General features: G+C 39.7%; 1 protein-coding gene across 2 annotated transcripts in view; it reads left to right on the top strand.

Moving 5' to 3' along the window:
- LOC130910532 (teashirt homolog 1-like) overlaps nucleotides 1–20,378 on the top strand; it is a 281,199-nt gene that overhangs the window by 83,318 nt on the left and 177,503 nt on the right. For both annotated transcript variants that reach the window (XM_057827929.1, XM_057827928.1), the window contains exons 4-5: nucleotides 955–1,027; nucleotides 6,653–6,775. The gene's annotated coding sequence lies outside the window, so the exon portion shown is untranslated. The remainder of the gene's footprint in view (nucleotides 1–954; nucleotides 1,028–6,652; nucleotides 6,776–20,378) is intronic.

Here is a 20,378-nt window from a genome sequence, read left to right as displayed (position 1 = left end):
TTGACTGACAGGGGGTCATAAGACTGTCATAAGACCAAATGAACCACCATGAAGCTTTGAACCAATTGGCTGCAAAGCTTCATTGCTTCAAAAAGCTTCATTTGACCATCACTACTCCCTTGGGGGAGAAAGTCAACCTCTGCTGACACCTGTTGTCAACACTGCTATCATCCAACATGCCTCCTAGCATGTGTTGCAGCGCTACAGATCGAAATAACAATCAAAATTCATGTTCTGTACCAATTATTTATTCAGTTACTGTTCCAGTGGTTTCATTAATTGCTAGTTATGGTATTTGGTAACAGATTATTTGACAGTGGCACCATAAGACTGTCATATGACAATCATAATTATGACATGACACTGTCATGAGCATTAATTAATGCTTATAACAGATGTCATTTATTGTCATCCGGCAAATTATCTCACTTTTGAATGGATGTAAAAGATATAGTTAGTGACATAATTTGCCGGATGACACCTCATGACATCTGTCATAAGCATTCAGTAATGCAAATGATAGTGTCATGTCATAATTATGAAGGTCTTATGACAGTCTTATGACGCCACTGTCAGATAAATGGTTACTAATCAACCCAAATAAATCAACAAGTAAGCTGCACTGGACTATAGGCCCCAGGATTCAAAATAAAGGAAAAAAATACCGAGAATTACGGTAAATTGATTCAATACCAAACTTGAAGGATTCAAAAATTGCATAGCTTCCCAAAATATAAAAATGAAGACACGTGTGCTGGAGCTCCTATGTTTACAGTACGTGTGTCGATAGGACTTGCTTGTGTGTGTGTGTTTTTTTTTTTTTTTACGTGAATTTTATCTTCGAATTAATATGATTGGACACAATATGTTGTTTTGTTGATTTGAATTCACTGGTGCCAAAAAATAAAACGTAATCTGGATTTTTGTGATTTTTTTTTTTTTTTTTTTTTGTAGGCTTGCTGCTGGAATTGGGAGACAAGCAGCTAGTCAACGTTCCACGAGGATTAAGCAGCAGCTGCCATTAAGAGTAGGTGTCTGTTTTAAATATGAATCACCCCTCTTCTAGTTCAAGTTGTTCGCTAAATAATTCAGCGCCGGGGGATGCATTATCGGCTTGATGTAAATGTGATATGAGTGGAAATCGGGACGTGTGACTGAGATGATAATTGAGACGATAATGGAAAAAAAAAAGATGGCACAATTGCAACAAATAGTAATGAAATGCTAAATAAATGATGGCACTAAAACTGCGCGCGACATGCCGGAAGAAGTGGACGAGAGGCAGACAAGAAGTGAAAAGTAGCAGCTGGCCGGGCGGCGGCACGGCCAGACATCTTATTACGAGCGCTTGTGTTGCTCTTAATAATACAACAATCGAACCCCCACCGGATCCGAATGTGTGATGTATGTATTCGACACTCAACTTTTTGCACCTAACATTGTTCACAATGCAAATTCTTCTGGAGGAACTGATTAGAATTTATTATAGAGTAATCATGGTTGACAAAGCAAGAACCCAACTTGTTAACATTGAATGTCCATGACCTTTGATCCCTAAGGGGGCACTGCATAAAAACAGACATTGTGTCAAGTTTCAGAATACTGCATTTCAAATTGTTTTGGGAAATCACGGACGTCTGGGCCAAGGAGAAAAAAGACCATCCATGCTGACTTTGACTCTTATTGTGCAGTGGGTTTGAAGTCAATTGACCTATCGCTAAACCACTCCCCCAGATCAGAAAACCGTGTACTATGTTGTCGTGACTGAAAACCTCTTAAAGAAGAGTCTGAAAACATCTTGAATTGCAAAGACCTGATGGTTAAACGCTGTGCATGGGGTTAAACCTGTCGCAATATGCAATAATTCCATTTATTGCGCGATAAATAAAAATGAAGGTGGTAATTTTTCCGCTGCGATTTATCGCCTCGCGTGCACGTGCGTGCGCGCGTGGGTCAGACGTGCTGTTAAAAGTTCGGATTCCTCGTTACCAACTGGGCAAAATCATCTTTGGTCCAGGTCCGGCAAAAACTAGTGCCGGAGCCAATCGTTCCCATTATATCCTATTGTTCAACGTATACTGGCCGCGTCAGTGCTCTGGAGTGACTGTGGACCATCTATGGCGCGCCGGTGTTGTTGACGTGTGGGCGCTCCCGTCGGGAGTGACATTTCACGCGGGGCGGCTATTTTTCGGCACAACGCCGGATATTTACAACCAAGTCCGGCAAAACATTGTTACCAACTTGGCTGCTACGAACAACCTCACTTTGACAACGAATAACCTCGCTTTGACAACAAACAGCTGCTTCAAACTCGTCCTGTTTATGAAAGTCGATTGTCATATGCTGGTGTTGTGTAGTAATGAGCAGACGTGACTTCAGCGGCGCTTGCTAACTTTTTACACTAGATATCATGAAATGGCAAATTAGATGTGCTACGTCCCATGCCATTGGCTACGTGAGCCCAGAGTGATTTTGGGACACGTAGTCCATATACTACATCGATGAATTCTAAACCGGCATGACTGAATGGAAGTTAAGAAGGCCAAATCAATCCATACCAGTGACTATAGATAATGTAGCAAATATTGTTAATTTAGTACGTGACACAGATGGATTCGGACCACAAATAGGATGTCTTGCTCATGTAGTAAACCTAGCTGCCAAGAGAGGTGTAGCAATCAACAGTGTGTCCTGCCTCAGTTTAAAAACAGTAAAGATTGTTCTCAGCACTTTTATACAAATTTTTTTTCAGATCAGTAAGAAGTAAGCACATAAATATTATGCACTAAAATGCATGTTTATACGATGGCAATTTAATTTTTGCTCGTTAGCAAAAAAAAAAACAAAAAAAAAACGAAACACAAAATATAATTGTTATTTTTTTTTACAGGGCATTAAATGTATTGAATCGGATCGAAAATTGTGTCCCCCGTATCAAAAATCGTACCGAACCATGACTTAACTGTATCGTTGCATCCCTATGGAACACCATTGCAGAAGCTATGACGGGAAAAGTTTTCATTTGCCTAAATGCTTAAGTTATTAAGAGCATTTTTTTTTTTTTCTTAAATACATTTTATTTATTCTATGTTTCTGTGCAGTATCAATATTTTTGTTTTTTACTTAAGAGGCATGGTCTATTGTTTTTAGTTGTGATTTCTTCAATAGTATTTTTGAATTTAAGAGTAAATATTTATCGTCTTTAAATGGGTGTACGTGATCTATTAATATATCCTGTATTCTCACTGTGTTATTGTAAATTGGTCAAAAAAAAATTGGGGGGGTGCAATAATATCACATATCGCAATATTGTATGAGAATAATTATCGCACACTAAAATTTGTTATCGCGACAGGCCTACATGGGGTACCTGTAATTCCGACACCAGGTACCCTGAAAGATTAAGGGGAGGAATTTTTTTGTGCTTCCTCCATAGCATAAAAGAAAGCTCGCCAAATGCAAGCTATGGATGAGGCTCTGTCATCGACTACATAAACAGCTGAATGTCAAGACAATCACATAGGACGCTTATGCTTGCTCAAAGCTAAGTTAATGATCGATTTGTAAAAAAAAAAATAATAATAATAATAATAATGATCATAATAACACTTGATGGCATGTTGTAGAAATGTACACTTAACTATTAAAGTTAGTTTGCAAACATTTGCCTGCCTACTGGTTTACTAGCATGTCACTACAGAAACATAATAAAATATAACAAAGCTGTCAAGACCCCAGCACTTAATAGTCCAAAGTAAACGCAACAAATTTTCTGTAACGAAAGGAATATGAACTTACGTTTGGTCACGAACGCATACGAAGGAAAGTTGTCCACAAACACATTGAGCATATGGCTGCGGTCAACTGGATTGCACGCCGGTCTGTCACCGTAAACGCCGTGAGCATTTACGCTGTATTCATGTTGTGCATGTATGTTTATGATGCAAGTTGTTTATTCAGCACCTCTGGATAATATTGAGAATACAATTGAATGTAAAAGACTGCTAATTTATCGCCACAAAAGCCACAGGAGCAAAATCGGACAGGACACATGACATACCATTACTAAGCAGCTACTGTTATAGTATCTAGATATTTGGCCTGTGGGGTTTTCGTTTTTAAGTTGCGATTGGTAGCATTTCGTCTCGATTATATGAATGGTCTTCTCTCTGTAAAGTTTAATACTATGGTCATATCGATCCACTGTATACTGCAACCCTCTTTGTCTGCTTCTATGTAAACGAAATTCATGAAGGAAGAAAAAAATCATTAAAAAAAAAAAAAAAAAAAAAAAAACAGGTCTATTGCCAGCTGTGGTATTACAAATTCATAAATGTGAACTCCCACCAGCATCCATAAGTCGTTCGTTCACTCAGTCAGAGACTTTATAATATATTGACGGGACATGGGGCGCGGGGCCGATTAATAGGTGGCTTATCTCCGTCAAAGCTGACCAAATGGAAACACAGACAAAGAGTTTTTTACGTTGAAAATTCTTGTGAATAAATGCTTAAATCCCTGAATTCTTTATAGATATGGACATAAAACGGTCTCGATTCTTTGTTAAAAGAGCAAAGAACTGGGCAGTTAGAATTTAGTTTATGTAAATATGTCGAGTGTGCTGCTAGTCTTTAAGCCACTGTAGCGCCACCTTATCACCATAGAGCTTTTTACGTTGAAAATTCTCGTGAATAAATACTTAGCTCCCTGAATTCTTTATAGATAAATGTAAAACAGTGTTGAATCTCTGTTAAAAGCGAAAGAAAAAACAAAAAACGTGCAGTTAGCATTTATTTTACATAAATATTGCAAATTATGACGCCAATGCCGTAGCGGTTAATTTCTCTCATTGATTTTTATAACGTTTCAAAATCCATGCATGGTACGAAAAATATATTTCCCTTGAATCCTCGAACAAATCACTCCCGAGACGATCCTTCCTGTTTGTGTGCGGTAGGCCTGAACGATATTGGAAAAAACTATTGTTACGATTTTTGGGGGGTTTGCGATATAATATTGCGATATTAAAAACATTTTTTTTTTTTTTTTTTTTTTTCCACAAGATGACTTGAATAGCTGTTTGGAAAGACTTTGGGTGACTCACCATGACCACAGTGTACAGTGATCCCTCGTTTTTTGCGGTTAATGGGGACCAGAACCCGCCGCGATGAGTGAAAGACCGCAAAGTAATACACCCCCACGCCCCTAAAATTTGTATTTTATTTTATTATGTGTGCTCAATTATTTATTCAGATTTGGCATTGGACAGAGATACATATTAGACATGTTTTTTTTTCTCATTTTTTCCCCAAAGTATGATTTTAAAAAAATAAAAAATAAAAAAAAAATATATATATATATACATATATATATATATATATATATATATATATATATAATAAGCGGTTTTTAAGCACTTCAAATGTAATAATTATGATCAGTTTTAAACATAACTGTCCAACCAACTAATTTTTGAACAAGAATAAAGTATTGTAGTAGAAAAATGCTTGGCTTTATTAAATGCTTTTGTTTATCTACCTTAGCTGTGACTATTGGAGTGACATGTAGAAATTACGAACACCTCATGATCACTTCTGGCATTTATTTTATATGTCTGGAATGTGTTCTCACACACACACACACACACACACACACACACACACACACACACACACATTCATTCCAGCGCGGCTTCCTTGGAGAAACTGTTTAACAAGTTAAACGATGATTGACACATTGCTGAGCTGTGAAGTCGGCTTCTTTGGCAAGATCAAAGAGAACCACCATTGTTAACTTTAATAAGCAATTGCTGCAGTGACTGTGAGGGACAAAGAGCTGGGAGAGGGAGGGTGTGAGGCTGTGCGCAGAGCAGAAAGCAAGGCGTATGTGGATTAAAAAAAAAAAACTCGCATGTCCTTGCGATGGGACTATCGCGCACACGCACATTGCGATGGTGATATTTAAGCGATATATCGTTCAGGCTTAGTGTGCTGTACAGCTTTCGTACTTTTTCAACCTAAATTCGGCGTTGGATTGCTGCATGTCTTTGAGAATAACTGCGACTTCGACCGACTGAAGCGGAGTGTAGGACGGCCCCCTACTTGAAGGCGTGGCACACAGTGTCTGGGGAATGTGTCCGGTCAATATCATTATAAAGTCTATGAATCAGTCATTGTCACTGCAAGAATTTGACAGAGCCTTGGGTTGTCTGAGTTTTCCAAGGGGGCGTGGCTTAGCGATTATGTCCATTGAGTTAATTTCTTCTGGGGTAAAAGGGTGCAAATCGTTTGCTTGCCACCATCGTCCTCGAGATTATCCGTAAAGATTACGCTGCCCTTTTTGAACACTTTTTTTTGGAAGCGCCCATTTACAATGCATCTCATATGATCAATGAGATTAAACACTTTTGAGTCAGTTGCAGCTGACAAGATGGTGTCATCAGAGAGTGCAAAATGTTCAAGTGTTGTGAGCCGCCTTCATCTGCAAGACGTCGGGACCTAAATGAAGTTGTACAAAAAGCACCGTTTGTGCTAATATGGTTAATTTTTATGACTTGACAAGTATGTAATTATGCGAAGCACTGCCTTTCAGATTTTATCACAGTCAATAAGCGATGTGCCAATTTCATTCCCCTTTCGACATATTTACACAGAAAGATTCCATTTTGGTGAAGGAATTAAGACGCTTTGACGGATGACTCTTAACCAACCGTGGCCCACCGCCCATCACTCTGCCTCTCGACGGACTTTGATCTATGATTACGGGATGTCTCAAGGTAAAAATATGGCCCTTTTTGTCAACTACATAAAGACACATTGGCGTCCCAGTTCAAATGAATTAGATTTCTATCACTGTCAATGGCAGTAAATGTGTGCAAGGTCCTGTGTTCTTGGAAAAAATGGACACAATTTTTGTCTTAAAGTCCATTTCACTGAAATCAAATTCAATGTTTGCCCCCTTCCCAGCCCAGTCATTCCCAGCTGGCTAGCACCATTAACGTGCAATGACATTTGCAAATCCAGTATACATCAAAATGTATACACGACGCTCGAAGCGTTTGACTGGAAGACGAGGCATTATTACATTATCATGCGACTTGTCAATAGTCATGAAAGAGCGGGACGTTCAAGAACAGCCATGCGCGAGGACGCCGCAGCGCCACGCCACGCCGCACCCGATCGCTAACGCCAATCTCCATAATCAGGATGAAACCGCGGTGCGGCGCTTGCCGATGAGTGATTGATTGAATATGAAATAATGAGGGTTTTCCGCTGCTCTGCCGGTCATCTAAAATTCCGCATACAAATCAAATGGAAATTTTATGCAATGAGATGGATTAATGTGACTCTGGCAGCGTTTTAAGGTCCTAATGCACGGCAATAAGCAACATAGGTTGTCTCCGCCAGCACTGACGCTTGTTTGCTGTTGATAGGCCATTTTAGTGCATTACTGTCAAAATAATGCATGTCTGTCTGCGACCATTCCACCAGCTTAACGTGGAACAATTACAACACGGCACTTCTCAAACTATTTTAGTGCTAAAGTGGCACTGGAGACATTGCCAAAAGTTGTTGAATTAAATATTAATACATTGGAGGGGGGTGGGGCAGAACCCTATATATGAAAATTAAATTTTATTGTTTAATGCAATGTATTATTTACCTGTTCTTTTTCATTTTAGCAATGAATTGAATGAATCATATGCATTTATAGAACAATAGTGAAAAAGAATAAAGTATGCTGTATTTAGAAAGTTATTCGCAATGTTCTCACCATCCACACAAATGTAGTTACTTTTAAAAAGGAATTTTTAACTATTTTCCAGTTCAATTTTTGGTGTTAATCCATTATAAATAGTATATGAATGTGAAAAGGAAAACAAATAGGATTGCCACTTAAATTTGTTTAACTTAATTTGATAAGTTCTTCTTCGTTCACATTTTTAAATTTTTTTAATAGTTTTTGTAACACTAATGATTTTACTGTTCGTGACATTATTTTTCATTTAATCGATACATTTCCGTACAAAGGCATATACAGTAGTACCTCTAATTTGTCCTGAAGTAGTTTCTTAACTTGGAAATTCTGTAAATAGAGACTCGTTTTCCATGTAGAAGCCCTAATAAACATCCCAGAATTCAAATATAAATAGTTTATAATGCATGAAAATGCATCAAAACATGTAACAAATGCATGTTGCAATTATATTATTGCACAATAAACATACAATCTGAGTTGGGATTAGGTATGTGCCGGTTACTGGTTCCAAGGTTTACCGTGGTATAAAAATCTCACGGTTTCAAAACCAATAAAATTTTCCACCATACCATAGTACGGTATTAGCTAATTTTTCTGTCACAAAAATGCACCAAGAAATGGAGCGGCAGCGCTCACCCTTCCCCCTCCGGTTGTTGGTCTTTCCTGTGTCTGTCACTGTGCTGTAGAATAGACACAATGGCTGAAAGTGTTGAAACTACACCTGATCTTTTCCCCCCTCAAAAAAGTCGCTAGTATGGGAGTACTTCGGCTACCGAAAAGAAACAGACGGCCGCGGCTTAGAGGAGGAAGGACAGCAGGACCTCCAGCATGATTTCACATTTAATTGACTATCCTCATCATAAAATCAAATTGATATATTGTTTAAGTCCAGTTTTTATTTCTTTTCTTCTTGTTCTAATGTTGAGTAACTTGAGCTGTAGATGTGGGTTTAGTCTATAAGTTCTATTTATTTCAATTTTGATTAAAATATTTGGGTTTTTTTTGTTATTTTATTCATTTATTTTAACATTATATCCATGTTGATGTTCCAATTTACAAATATGTTGTGAAAACTGTTAAAAAAAAAAAAAAATTGTGTTAATCAAAGTTTTTTTTTTTTTTTTTTTTAATTTAATTTTTATTTTTTTAACCCATCTCAAAAGATCACATTTTAAAAGTATAATTGCAATACCATGGTACCGCGGTATTTTTGCTTAACTCATTCACTCCCAGCCATTTTCACCAGTGCAACCCCCTTCGCTCCCGGCCGTTTTACTGGATTTTGACTGATTTTGCAAGGCCCACAGAAAATTCTGTTCTATTGCTATATAAACATGGAACCCACCAAAAGAAAGATTAGACTCTCTTCTTTCAGCAGGAAAAAAAAAGTTAGTTCTTTAGAATTCTTCAGAAAATCAGCATTAGAAAATAGCTTAGTTTGAGCAATTTTCCAATTTCTGATGAAAAAAACAGGGAAATTGAGCTTTTTGTGAAAGCATACATTTCAAACATAACTTTGACTTTAACACAGCTATTTTTTGCTTTAGTAACATCGCAAACATCTGAATAATCTTTTCCTTTTACAAAATAACATAAACAACAAAAGAAATAGAGCTTTTGATAGCAATGTAATAATTTATTTACACATAACTAACTGAGAGATGACGTAGTTGTGGCTGCGACAGCAGGGTAAACTTTTCCCTCATCGCCGCCTGTCTCTGCTCGGCGAGGAGCACAGACTTAACGGTATCGTCCGGTGCACTGGTGGTCCCGGGTGTTCTGCTCGGTCGTCCGCCGCCTGATATCCTGGACGTCCATTCGGTCTTCCTTCGCCGGCGCCCCGGCCGTGCGGCCCGACCATTCGTTCCGTTGATTCGGGGATACGGGTCTTACCAAATGCACTACTGCCCTCCAGTGGCCAGTTTTATTGCTTTAAAATGGATTTTCAGCATTGTACTTTGGAGCTAAGTTGAATCTGAAACCAGAGATGTCTCTTGTGAAAAAAAACGTAAAAGACGTCTTTGGGACACTGAAACAATTAAAAATAGAACATGTTTATACGTTTTTGGGAACAAATGAGTTGAGGTTATCATACCGTCAAAATCTCATACTGGCACATGCCTTGTTGGGATACACACATACACATACAGTAGAGGTCCCTCTTGGCCAATTGGATGCCAGGAATGCTAGGCAATAGCCAATGGCAAAGCAACTATAAGTGTGTTACGTTCGGTCGACTCTAGGAGCTGCGAGTACCAGCCATACTGTATTTTTGCCTTCCGTATCCAGAAATTTCTTTCTTAACAAGAGGCAATATTTTCCCATTGAAGTGTGTCTTAACCTGAAAATGTGGAGACATTCTTCAGTAGAGGTTCCACTGTACTTGAATGGGAACCGTCAAATTTTGTTGTTTCACAATGTTCACTTCTTTGTATACAGTTACAATAAAGACCATTCTATACTATTCTATGCATGGAATGTGAGCAAAATGTTAAATACATGTATTTTTTATATATATTCTGCCATTATTGAAGCCTCAAATATTCTGGCCACTCTGATTAGCATTGAAACAATATTAAGTGGTTGCACACGTCCGCCTGCTTGGTTAATCACAGTGATGTTAAGCTGTATTTACAGATTGTGGCCAGCAAAATAGCATATTAGAAGCCCAATTAACATTTTTGTTGCCTGGGGCAACCTTAGAGTAGATCACATCTGTTTTTTGCTTTTTTTTCTTTCCCAGGCAAGCCAGCGTGCTGCACTGGTGTCCCGTACAGCAAATTTAACTTTAGGACAAAGGAGACACATCCCGTGATTAGCATGCTCATTAATTTGTCGGCTTTCATTTAAATCTCATTTTGAACGCCTCAAACCGTGAGCGCTTAAGCGGAATAATATTGTTGTGATTTCAAAACGGAGCGTCACGCCTCTTCACCAGAGGGCGTGGCCGCCTCGCACTAGCTTATTAGCATGAAAATATACGTGAAATGTGTTGCGATTTAATACACAATCAGTCTTTACAGTCTAGCTTATCACCTCTGTGCTTGAAGTTAATGTACTTTTGAAAGTTGGGAACAAGTTAAAGAATCAATTGTCGGTCATGAATGAATTGTAATAGGAAAGATGAGCAGAAGAGATAGCGACAGGTTTTACTGCTCGTGCTTGAAGGCAAACGACGTGATGGCCATCAAAGCCTGCCGCCCCGGATCAAATCAAGCTGAAGAGATTCACGAACGAGCTGACTATTGATTGACTGTTCGACGTTGACTGGATTTTTCTTAATTTCCTCTCCCTCCACTTCGGTTAAGACCTCCACCTGCCATGAAAGCGTTGCTTGTCCCGTCTTGGCAGCCCACCTAAATGATAGTGAACGTGATTAGCTTTTCACTCTGCCGGATTTCCGAATACTGCTGATGGTTGACGTTTTCGCTCTTGGCTGCCTGATAAAATAGTGATGACAATTGTCTTCTTTGGGATTTTGTCAGCATTAGTCCGAATGATAGAATACATTTGGGGTGGCACAAGGAATACTGTTTATATCTCAAGGAAATAGCTTGGATTCAATTAGTTCAATTTCGAGATTGTGCTTTTTTGTGGTTACAGTGGGGCAAATAAGTACTGTATATAGTCAACCACCAATTGTGCAAGTTCTCCCTTTTGAAAAGATTAGAGAGGCCTGTAATTGTCAACATGGGTAAACCTCAACCATGAGAGACAGAATGTGGAAAAAACAGAAAATCACATTGTTTGATTTTTAAAGAATTTATTTCCAAATTAGAGTGGAAAATAAGTATTTGGTCACCTACAAACAAGCAAGATTTCTGGCTGTCAAAGAGGTCGAACTTCTTCTAACGAGGCTCCACTCGTTACCTGTATTAATGGCATCTGTTTTAACTCATTATTGGTATAAAACACACCTGTCCACAGGTCACACTCCAAACTCCACTATGGCCAAGATCAAAGCCGTCGAAGGACACCAGAGACAAAATTGTAGACCTGCACCAGGCTGGGAAGACTGAATCTGCAATAGGTAAAACGCTTGGTGTAAAGAAATCAACTATGGGAGCAATTATAAGAAAATGGAAGACATACAAGACCACTGAGTATCTCCATCGATCTGTGGCTCCATGCAAGATCTCACCCCGTGGTGTCTAAATGATAACAAGAATGGTGAGCAAAAATCCCAGAACCACACTGGGGGACCTAGTGAATGACCTACAGTAAGCAGGGACCACAGTAACAAAGGCTACTATCAGTAACGCAATGCGCCCCCAGGGACTCAAATCCTGCACTGCCAGACATGTCGCCCTGCTGAGGCCAGTACACATCCAGGCCCGTCTGCGGTTCGATAGAGAGCATTTGGATGATCCAGAAGAGGACTGAGAGAATGTGTTATGGTCAGATGAAACCAAAATAGACCTTTTTGGTAGAAACACAGGTTCTCGTGTTTGGAGGAGAAAGAATACTGAATTGCATCCGAAGAACACCATACCCACTGTGAAGCATTGGGGTGGAAACATCATGCTTTGGTGCTGTTTTACTGCAAATGGACGAGGACGACTGATCTGTGTAAAGGAAAGAATGAATGGGGCCATGTATCGAGAGATTTTGAGTGGAAAAACTCCTTCCATCAGCAAGGGCATTGAAGATGAGACGTGGCTGGGTCTTTCAGCATGACAATGATCCCAAACACACAGCCAGGGCAACAAATGAGTGGCTTCGTAAGAAGCATTTCAAGGTCCTGGAGTGGCCTAGCCAGTCTCCAGATCTCAACCCCATAGAAAATCTGCGGAGGGAGTTGAAAGTCCGTGTTGCCCAACAACAGCCCCAAAACATCACTGCTCTAAAGGAGATCTGCATGGAAGAATGGGCCAAAATACCAGCAGCAGTGTGTGAAAAGCTTGTGAAGAGTTACAGAAAAAGTTTGGCCTCCGTTATTGCCTACAAAGGGTACATAACAACGTATTGAGATGAACTATTAGTATTGACCAAATACTTATTTTCCACCATGATTTGCAAATAAATTCCTTTAAAATCAAACAATGTGATTTTCTGGGTTTTTTCCACATTGTCTCTCATGGTTTACCCATGTCGACAATTATAGGCCTCTCTAATATTTTCAAGTGGGAGAACTTGCACAATTAGTGGTTGACTAAATACTTATTCGCCCCACTGTAGGTAGCAGTTTCATTTGGATTGCATTAATGTTATACAAGTTTCAATTACAAGCAGATAGTCGATCAGTGATGTTTGTGCGTTTCTCACGAGCAAGATTTTGTTTGATACAAGCACACAAAAACTCAAATGTTTGTCAGTTTCGCATCACTGATCTGTCTAGTATACATTACAACACTTTAGTAGCCACTGTAGAAAACCTGTAGGTCAACTGCCCAAAATCAACCTAAAATGGCTAGCTTACTACGTTAGTTTTTTGACATTTGTGTCAAGTTTGTCAACATTTTGTCTTGCCAAACGGTATCACATCAATCAAAATGGTAATGATTTGAGATTTTCCGTTTGGCAAACCCCAGCCAATAGTGCACACTTGTCAGCTTTTATTTTTTTATTGTTGTCTTTTACAGGATGACACACATTAAACCCACAGTAGCGGCTGTAAGTAGTTTGTTGTAAAGTCATATTCACAAAGGAGCTTGTAAACACGAGCCCGCCGCAGCCAGGTCAAACTCATTTCCATTGGGTGCGATGGTGATAAATTTATAAGTCTGAATATAAAGTGGTTCAGTGGAATAGTGTGATGGAGCTACAAAATGGAAAACTTTTTTTTTCTTTGTTGAGTAAGATGTACATAAGTTTTGAGAATAAAGTACATCATCAACTCATTGGCTGGATTGGACGTCGATTGCTATCAGGGCTGTTTTTGTCGACAATAGCCAAAATATTTCTCAACTAACAATTTTTTGATGACGATGACTAGAACATAACGAAATGAATGCAAGTTTTCGTCTGACGACAAGAGAAAGAGATGAAAATTCACCAGTTTCCGTCATAAGTTCACAATGGCTAGGTTCATACTTCAGGTCTTAATGCACAATTCCAATTTTTTGTCATATGTTTTTTTGGCGTGCCCATTCAGACTCCCTTTGTCCATTGAGCCCATTCAACTATTACGCATGCGCACTAATTCGCAGTCCGACACGCGCTGAGCGAACTGACCTGCATGAGCAGAAGAAGCATAACAAATAACTACGCACTGTGCTTGCATGACATCTGTTTGCCCCGACTCGGCCATGTAGGCAATACTGAAATATTGCTCATTTGATGCGCAGTCAGAAACCGAGCATTATCAGGCTTATCTTTTTCTTCATAGTAAAACCGAGTTTAAGCTAGGCGCAAACGCTAATGAACAGCTACATCGCTGCAGTCTTGCGTGCTGCTCTCACTCTTTGCTAGCGTAATTGCTGCAATAATTCCGATTTGGGATACTTGACAGTTCAGACCGCCGCCACATTCTAGAAAAATGTGGCCCAGATCAGATTTAAACCACGTTCGAAAGTGACCCAGATGGGATTTGAAATGGTCCACTTCTATGCGACTTGTTCCGTTCAGACCGTCAAGTTAATGCTTCACTCGAGTCGGAAAAGCACAAAAAAAATCGGATTTATTCAAGACCTCCAGTATGAACCCTAGCCAATGTGTCACATTTTCTTATTTTCGTATGTGGAGTTGCCATGCATCGTAGAAGAGTTTGATATTGTGTTACTTACAGTGGGGCAAATAAGTATTTAGTCAACCAGTAATTATGTAAGTTCTCCCACTTGAAAATATTTGAGAGGCCTGTAATTGTCAACATGGGTAAACCTCAACCATGAGAGACATAATGTGGAAAAAAAAAAAACAGAAAATCACATTGTTTGATTTTTAAATAATTTATTTGCAAATCATGGTGGAAAATAAGTATTTGGTCGATACCAAAAGTTCATCTCAATACTTTGTTATGTATCCTTTGTTGGCAAAAATAGAGGCCAAACGTTTTCTGTAACTCTTCACAAGCTTTTCACACACTGTTGCTTGTATTTTGGCCCATTCCTTCATGCAGATCTCCTCTAGAGCAGTGATGTTTTGGGGCTGTCGTTGGGCAACACGGACTTTCAACTCCCTCCGCAGATTTTCTGGCTGAAAGACCCAGCCACGTCTCATCTTCTATGCCCTTGCTGATGGAAGATTTTCACTCAAAATCTCTCGATACATGGCCCCATTCATTTTTTCCTTTACACAAATCAGTCGTCCTTGTCCCTTTGCAGAAAAACAGCCCCAAAGCATGATGTTTCCACCCCCATGTTTCACAGTGGGTATGGTGCAATTCAGTATTCTTTTTCCTCCAAACAAGAGAACCTGTGTTTCTACCAAAATGTTCTATTTTGGTTCCATCTGACCACAACACATTCTCCCAGTCCTCTTCTGGATCATCCAAATGCTCTCTAGCGAACCGCAGACAGGCCTGGACGTGTACTTTCTTCAGCAGGGGGACACGTCAGGCAGTGCAGGATTTGAGTCCCTGGCGGTGCATTGTGTTACTAATATTAGCCTTTGTTACTGTGGTCCCAGCTCTCTGTAGGTCATTCACTAGGTCCCCCTGTGTGGTTCTGGAATTTTTGCTCCCCGTTCTTGTTATCATTTTGACGCCACGGGATGAGGAGGGAGTTGAAAGTCCGTGTTGCCCAACGACAGCCCCAAAACATCACTGCTCTAGAGGAGATCTGCATGGAGGAATGGGCCAAAATACAAACAACAGTGCGTGAAAAGCTTGTGAAGAGTTACAGAAAACGTTTGGCCTCCGTTATTGCCAACAAAGGGTACATAACAAAGTATTGAGATGAACTTTTGGTATAGACCAAATACTTATTTTCCACCATGATTTGCAAATAAATTATTTAAAAATCAAACAATGTGATTTTCTGTTTTTTTTTTTCCACATTCTGTCCCTCATGGTTGCGGTTTACCCATGTTGACAATTACAGGCCTCTCTAATATTTTCAAGTGGGAGAACTTGCACAATTAGTGGTTGACTAAATACTTATTTGCCCCACTGTATGTGATGTGCTGATCGTGTATTACCATAACAAAAAAATGGCGATGTCCTTGTAGACTCTACAATTATGTGCTTGTCTTTCGATGTTCGTTTAAAATTGCTGGAAACATGTAGTCATCTATTCACAGACGAAAACATTTGGAGTAATGGTCGACTAAAACCAAATGAAATTTGAGTTTTCTTTGACTAAAACTAGACCGAGACAAACACATTTTGAGATGACTAAAATATGCCTACGACTAACTAATAAGTATTTTCGTCCAAAAGACATAGACGAAAATTAGGGCTGCCAAAATACCACTGATTGCTATCAATGTCACCCAATCAGTAAAGCATCATGAATGAGAATTTGAAAGGAATTGATTTGTTTTACAAAGCCAAAATTCAAGTCTTTAGTTACAGTGCAACTTTTCCCCAACAATCTTAAATTGAAGAGTTTTCAAGAAGTTCTGCATAATTTAAATCTAGTTTTGGTATTTACTGTAAATGACAGCGATGACACATTCCATGAGCACACAAACGGATGTCTGTGATTTCTATGAGTGCAAAACATTTTAAGACGCTCAACAATTTATCAAGCATATCTCCCCGCATGCCAGTCTTCGCCCCAAAGAGCGTCTTGTGATGCTAATTGACGCTTATTGATTAATGTTTTAAATCCGGGCATCCACTTAGCCCCGCCGTCAAGAATTCCCGACGTTTGATTTGCTCTTTCATGCCGTTAAGCGGCGCGCAAATGACAGCCACGCGTCTCCCATTCCTTTTACTCATCGCGTTTCATTATGTTTGGCTAAACCGCCCGCGCCATTAGCGCCGCTAGTATCATAAGTTATGAATGAGGCGCTTGGCACAACACGTCAACACTCGGGGCATCAGCGATGACATGACGAGATGCGCGCTAGTCTCCCTTCAGCGGGACTCGCTACGCGAAAACCCGACCTCTTTACATGCGCGCGCGGCTAATCAGAGCCGAAGTCGATCGGGCTCATCTCGCCATCAGATGGTTTGTTGCTTTCAAGTCCCCATGTGAGGATTAAACACATAAAAGCGAGCTGAGTTCATGCTCTGTCACCATGGCTCTAATGGGATTTACAGATCATTATGTGAGGCTTTAGGGAAGAAAATCCAACAGTCAAGTTTTGACGTTTTTTTTTTTTTTTTTTTTCACATTTATCTCGTTATTAGCAGCACGTCTTGGGATTCATTTGAGTCCTTCAACTTCCTCCTAACATGACTTCATCAGTCAGATGAGGGATGGGCATGAAACGATTGGGAGTCATTGTTAAATTTTGCATTTAAGTATGTGAATCATGGCTGCAAAATCATGGCGTAATGAGCGGAATATTTAGTTCAGTAGGTACAAGATGCTGCATTTTCAGCCTTCTGTTCTCACAGGCATTCATGTTTTTTTCATGCTTGTCTGTATAGCAGAGCCTTGAAAATCTCCACCATTTTTGTCACACTTCCATCATTTTCAATCGATGTTAGAAATCTACAGGAGAAATCAAGCCCCAACGCTAATTGCATTTTCTGCATGAAGTATGATCTTAAGCAGACATTTCCCACTGCTCGCCTGGCTAGGAGTCACCTGCGAAAGCCCCGTCAATCACCGTGACTGGCACTTCTCAAGTCAGCGAGCCTAATTTCTGTCTCTTTTTGATTGGTTTGTCAGCTTTTATCTGGGGACCCCATTTGCTTGGGTTTTTCTTTACCCTGAAAAGGACCTGTCAGTCAAGATGAATGACAGGACTCAGGCCCTGTGTGGGTAAAGGCAATGAAATGATTCCCAGCAGCTTCCTTCTCTGTAATGCAAGGTTGTCATGGTGGCAATAGGATGCACACTTGATTGTCTGTGTAAAGGTTTATTCAGTTACTTGATAAATTGCTCATGTTATTAACTCATGTACATATAGTTTGACCCAGTCCGTTTTTTTCATACTGACAGCAAAACAGCATTTCTTAAATATTCTTTCACCTTGAAATATGATGACCTTTATTAAGGTGACCTGAAATAGGAATTGACGGCAATACATGTCTAATCCATTTTGCCAACCAGTGGGGCAAATAAGTATTTAGTCAACCACTAATTGTGCAAGTTCTCCCACTTGAAAATATTAGAGAGGCCTGTAATTGTCAACATGGGTAAACCTCAACCATGAGAGAAAGAATGTGGAAAACAAACCCAGAAAATCACATTGTTCGATTTTTAAAGAATTTATTTGCAAATCATGGTGGAAAATAAGTATTTGGTCAATACCAAAACTGCATCTCAATACTTTATGTACCCTTTGTAGGCAATAACGGAGGCCAAACGTTTTCTGTAACTCCTCACAAGCTTTTCACACACTGTTGCTGGTATTTTGGCCCATTCCTCCATGCAGATCTCCTCTAGAGCAGTGATGTTTTGGGGCTGTCGTTGGGCAACATGGACTTTCAACTCTCTCCACAGATGTTCTATGGGGTTGAGATCTGGAGACTGGCTAGGCCACTCCAGGACCTTGAAATGCTTCTTACGAAGCTATTCCTTTGTTGCCCTAGCTGTGTGTTTGACATCATTGTCATGCTGGAAGGCCCAGCCACGTCTCATCTTCAATGCCCTTGCTGACGGAAGGAAATTTTCACTCGAAATCTCTCGATACATGGCCCCATTCATTTTTTCCTTTACACAGATCAGTCGTCCTGGTCCCGTTGCAGAAAAACAGCCTTAAAGCACGATGTTTCCACCCCAATGCTTCACAGTGGGTATGGTGTTCTTCGGATGCAATTCAGTATTCTTTCTCCTCCAAACACAAGAAACTGTGTTTCTATCAAAAGTTCTATTTTGGTTTCATCTGACCATAACACATTCTCCTAGTCCTCTTCTGGATCATCCAAATGCTCTCTAGCGAACCGCAGACGGGCCTGGACGAGTACTGGCTTCAGTAGGGGGACATTTCTCGCATTGTAGGATTTGAGTCCCTGGCGGCGCATTGTGTTTCTGATAGTAGCCTTTGTTACTGTGGTCCCAGCTCTCTGTAGGTCATTCACTAGGTCCGCCCGTGTGGTTCTGGGATTTTTGCTCACCGTTCTTATCATTTTAATGCCACGGGGTGAGATCTTGCATGGAGCCCCAGATCGAAGGAGATTATCAGTGGTCTTGTATGTTTTCCATTTTCTAATAATTGATCCCACAGTTGATTTCTTTACACCAAGCGTTTTACCTATTGCATAGTCAGTATTCCCAGCCTGGTGCAGGTCTACAATTTTGTCTCTGGTGTCCTTAGACAGCTCTTTGGTCTTGGCCATAGTGGAGTTTGGAGTGTGGCTGACTGAGTTGTGGACAGGTGTCTTTTATACCGATAATGAGTTAAAACAGGTGCCATTGATACAGGTAACGAGTGGAGCCTCGTTAGACCTCGTTAGAAGAAGTTAGACATCTGACATTCAGAAATCTTGCTTGTTTGTAGGTGACCAAATACTTATTTTCCACTCTAATTTGGAAATAAATTCTTTAAAAATCAAAGTGATTTTCTGATTTTTTTCCCACATTCTGTCTCTCATAGTTGAGGTTTACCCATCTTGACAATTACAGGTCTCTCTCATCTTTTCAAGTAGGAGAACCTGAACAATTGGTGGTTGACTAAATACTTATTTGCCCCACTGTATCATTGGGTTGGATTGGATGTCAATCGCTGTCAATGGCAATGAGTGAGTTAACTTGTTACGTTTAGACAGATGTCGTCATGTGAAATTCTGTTGTGTTTTGAAAACACTGTTACTCAAGATAGCTCCTGAATGGAAGTATTGGGCGCTTAAATTCCGAGTGACTCATAATGGATCATCTCTGAAGTTGTGACTCAGCTGTGCATCGCAGTCACGCGAGGCAGTTTTTTCCAAGTCGCTGCTGGAAGATCACCAAGTCGCCCAGCTGTTCTGCCAAAACAGGAAACTCATACCCATCGTTTGAACTGACAGGTCTGTGATGACCTTTGAATTCCTAAACTAGTTCAAAGACAAGAAGAAGATGCTTTAAGCACAACTGGCTGTTTCCTACATGTGACAATAATCTTCCATATCCTTCATATGCCGGGACTACAGTTGTAATTTTGTTTAAAAAAAAAAAAAAAAAAAAAACATTAAAAAAAAACATGAAGTCTTCAAGAACATGTGGGAAAATGTTTTATGATGTGTTGGCCATAATTCGAAAATGTATGTTTGACACATAAAGACAACACTAAGCTGAAGACCCACACTGAAATCATCCAGCTGTTCTAATAAGTAAAAAATCTCTGTGTTCTGCTGCGTTTTAAAATATTAAGCAAATTATTACTTCCGCCAGTCGGTGAAATCTACTGGTGGGTCTTATTTATTCGGTTTCGTATGTCTGTTTTTCTGGATGTTTGTCTTCAAAATAAATCAAGAACGAATAAAGGGACTATCAAACTTGCAAGATATGGTTATAAAACGGAAGAAGTGATTAGATAGCGTACCGCACGTAACATGTCACCTTTGCTCATTAATATTTATGAGTTTCTTAAAAACTATGTCAAAAATCTGGGGGTCAAATTTGATTCTGATTTTAAATTTGAGA

The sequence above is a fragment of the Corythoichthys intestinalis genome, chromosome 22, assembly GCF_030265065.1.
Source record: "Corythoichthys intestinalis isolate RoL2023-P3 chromosome 22, ASM3026506v1, whole genome shotgun sequence".
Classification (NCBI taxonomy): domain Eukaryota; kingdom Metazoa; phylum Chordata; class Actinopteri; order Syngnathiformes; family Syngnathidae; genus Corythoichthys; species Corythoichthys intestinalis.
This window is presented reverse-complemented; position numbering and strand designations above follow the sequence as displayed.